The sequence below is a fragment of the Macrobrachium nipponense genome, chromosome 11, assembly GCF_015104395.2.
Source record: "Macrobrachium nipponense isolate FS-2020 chromosome 11, ASM1510439v2, whole genome shotgun sequence".
NCBI lineage: Eukaryota > Metazoa > Arthropoda > Malacostraca > Decapoda > Palaemonidae > Macrobrachium > Macrobrachium nipponense.
Genome location: NC_061087.1, coordinates 95,262,145 through 95,266,131, shown reverse-complemented (window position 1 = coordinate 95,266,131; position 3,987 = coordinate 95,262,145). Strand labels below are relative to the sequence as shown.

The following is a 3,987-nucleotide window of genomic DNA, read 5'->3' as shown; positions in this document are numbered from 1 at the left end:
GTGTGTGTGTGTGTGGCCGGCCTATTTCCCATCAAATGTATGCTTTCATTAAAAATTTTCAAGATATACCTCCCCACTTCTATTTAGCTCCAACTTCAAGTGGGCCGGTCAACATCAAAAGTCCTGGGCCGAAATTTAATCCCAGTCCGTCCCTGCTTGTATTTACATATCATCAACTGGGACTTGTATTTCTAAAGGAAAATACGGAAGAGGAAAAACAATGCACCAAGATGAAACAATGTAAACTCGAGTCGGTAGACCTGATAAAGGAAAGATTAAGTGAGGTGCCGTTGTAAAGGTATCGCCTACGGATGTCAAATCGAGTGATTAGAGGAGTGACAGCTTGTTGAAAAGACCCATGCACCGACGTATGAATAACGACAACAATTCAGTTTTCATTTTCTTAAGTGAAGCCACAAGGACAGTAGGGATACATGCCTTATCTTTTTTGAGAAACTGGTAAGTTAGTTAAGGGTCCTTGCAATAGGCTTATCCTAGGCTTAATCTTCCCAGTATCTTAGAACTGGGATTGGCCAAGCTGATTGGATTGCTATCCTGGTTATAGGGCACGGGAAAGATTAAGCCCATGGCTACATAATGAGAAGGTATTAGCGTAATCTCCATTCGGCCCCATATTTCGTAGTTTCCTAGACCGTCTTAGGTAGTATAGGCCTAGTTTTTAGTAGCCTAAGTAGACCTATTCATTGGAAGCGTGTTTATTAATTAAACTAGTTTCTCATCAAGTACATAAACCGTATATTTTTTCCAGCTGCTTATTAGTTTTCTGCAAAAGAAAACTACCTACTATATTGAGATGACTTTGTGTGTCCAAACTCAGATCTTAAAAACTACTGAGGCTAGAGGGCTGCAAATTGGTATGTTGATCATCCACCGTCCAACCATCAAACGTACCAAATTGCAGCCCTCTAGCCTCAGTGTTTTATTTGATTTAAGGGTCAAGTTAGCTGTAATCATGCATCAGGCAACGATATAGGACAGGCCACCACCATACCATGGTTAAAGTTGTGTGGGCCGTGGCTCATACAGTATTATACTGAGACCACCAAAAGATAGATCTATTTTCAGTGGCTTTTATATATATGTTGTACAGAAAATTAAATTGCACCAACTTTTTTACTTGTTATCTGTTTGGTATGGTTTTGAGCATTTTTGGTTAAACTTTTTTGGCTGTGTGTGAGTGTGTGTGTGTGCGCGTATTACCACCACCATGTGTAGCCTTTATGAGGAACCACTTAGGAACCCAGTTTTTGGCTGAAAATTAAATATGATGGAATTGTACCAGTGATAATGTGTACTAACTGTAAATTAAATTTACAGTATTTTATATTTCCACTTATACAGTGTAATTAATGTCTTGCGCATATTGATATGTCGTTTCAGTTCACAGACTTGTATTGCAAGTTTTATCATTTGTTATTTCAAAATCTAATGAAATGTTTATATATTATTTAAAATATGAATATCATGGTATATAGATATATATATAGTTACAAGAATCCCATTCTGTTATATATCAAGTATGATATATACAAGGCCAAAATTATCCAGAGAAACAGATGAAATGTAATTTTCTAAGTACTACCTGTAGTTAAACAATGACAGGTAAGCTGAGGTAGGTCTTGAATAGTTTCCAAATTTATGATATTTCTTTATAACGGAGCACAACAGTAATCATGAGTTATTTAAACATATTCTGTCATTTCCAGTTTGGAGTGTGGTATCTGAAAGGACTTTTCCCAAAATTGAGTTTGAGAAATATCAGCAGAAAGACTTCAAGAAATGTTGAGACAAGCCAAGAGGTAGGTTTGTGTATTTCCTTTTAATTAGGTAGGCCTAGACATCCATGTTGATTGGTGAAATTCTGTTTAGCTGACACCAGTCATTGTTACTATTGCACATTTTTTTTTCCAGCTTTGGTTTTCTGCTTGGATTCCTTTATGAATGCAAAAATAGTTTGATTGGGGAGGAGTATTTGCCAGCAATGACATAGCCAGTAAAACAGTATAATTCTCTGATCTGACAAGTTAAAATGGTCTTTCAAGGGTCAAGGGCACGGAATCTGACTGTGAAGAACACTTTATATTTGTCTCCCAATCAAGTTGCAAGGAAAGGGAAAGTGTTCTTGTCTTGTGTGTTTCAAGTATACAAACATGACGCTTTCAAGCTACAATTCGTAATCCACAAGCTGAGGGAGAAGTACAGTTCATAACATTCATCTAGAGGAACAATGAGCATTGCATGAAAAGACTTTTCATGAATAGTATTTAAAAGAGTAAATACTGCTACTATGTCATCAGAAGTATATAGTGCTAGCTACAGAACTGAACAGTTAAGTAGATCAGCTGACTGTCGGAGTGCCAAACTAAAAGTGAGGAAAAGAAAAGTAGAGACAAACCTATCGTGCTGCAAAGGTCACCGCAAACAAGAAATGCAATGAGATAACTTTTCTTCCAAACACCCACAATTTTGAGATTCTTCTCATTTCTTAGCAGGAAGTTGGTGGAAGCTGTCTAAAACTAGAAAATTAAGCAATCCCTGATAAAATTGACCCAAGGTGATTGATTCCTTTACTGGAAGTTCCTGGGAGTAAGGATTAGGATTCCTAAATTGACTTCGAGGCAGACAACTTAAGTGATCAAATGGTTGCTTTAACCCCTCTTTGCCTGAAACAGGCTTTGGTGGTAGAAAAACAGAACGCCACAGTTATGACCATGTTCGAAATTGGTGCCCTATTATGTACTTGACACACATATTATTGGTCAAAAATTTTACCTGGATGACAGTAAGAAAAACATAATTGCTTAATTTTTAGCAGTGGTATTTGAAGTCTTGAAATAAAAAATAGTGTGTTTCCTGTGATTCATTTGATTCATGAAAATTTCTATATAAGTAAGTACATATGAAAGAAAATGTCGGTTCTAGCCCACTGCAGGGTACTCGCTTTAGATTGACAGGTATGTACAAGTTAATTCATTGCTTTTATTTCATTTTTATATAGCATTGTTGTAGAATGTTTTCAGTAAATGTAAAATTTACTTTTCTTTCTACTTCACCCACATTTATGTACTGCATACAGTTTATACTATTAGTGAATATTAGTTAAGAGCTTAATGTGTAAAGACTATTAACATACAGGAAGGTTGTGTCAGACATATATTGTTTGTTTGTATGGTGTTTTTACGTTGCATGGAACCAGTGGTTATTCAGCAACAGGACCAACGGCTTTACGTGACTTCCGAACCACGTCGAGAGTGAACTTCTATCACCAGAAGTACACATCTCTCACTCCTCAATGGAATGGCCGGGAATCGAACCCGCGACCACCGAGGTTAGAAGCAAACACCAAACCAACCACGCCACTGAGGCGCTTGTCAGGCATATTGTCCAGTACCATGTAGTGGATAAATGTGTATACAATTTATACAATGACTATTTTTTTTTTTTTTTTTTTTTTTTTTTTTTTTTACTTTGCAAAATTCATGTTTTTTTACCATTTTGTTATATGTAGGGTTTTGAAATAGTTTAGCATTAGCTTTCTAACGATGTGTAATTTTCCACACTAATGGCAATATTAAGCATATCAGTTTTTTTTTGCCACAACCAGTTTATGTACCTCTTTAGTTACTACTAATAATGAGGTTTAAGAGTTCACCATAACTAATTTCCACCATAGCTGTAAAAGTTGTGCACACCCTGGAAACATATCATGAACAAGTTAGGCAAACAGTTATACTAGGTGTTCTTGGCCATGACTTGCCATATTCCACTAACTACATATAGAGCCAGGCAGACTGAAAAGCAATACTACTTTGAATGACTACTCACTTTGTGAAAAGAAAACTGCCATGATTATAATTAATATAGGACACAGTGTATGTACATTAGGCAGTCAAAAGATGTACACCACCGAAATTACAAAAAATGTGTTGCCACTCAATGCATTGGTGTTAATTAAAGTGGAAGGGA

At 36.3% G+C, this 3,987-nt stretch overlaps 1 long non-coding RNA gene across 1 annotated transcript; it reads left to right on the top strand.

The window, feature by feature from the left end:
* Positions 1-3,201, top strand: LOC135207601 (uncharacterized). Its single transcript, XR_010313001.1, has 3 exons — positions 1-459; positions 1,728-1,820; positions 1,933-3,201. It is a non-coding gene; the product is annotated as an uncharacterized LOC135207601 (long non-coding RNA).
* Positions 3,202-3,987: the final 786 nt, after the last annotated feature.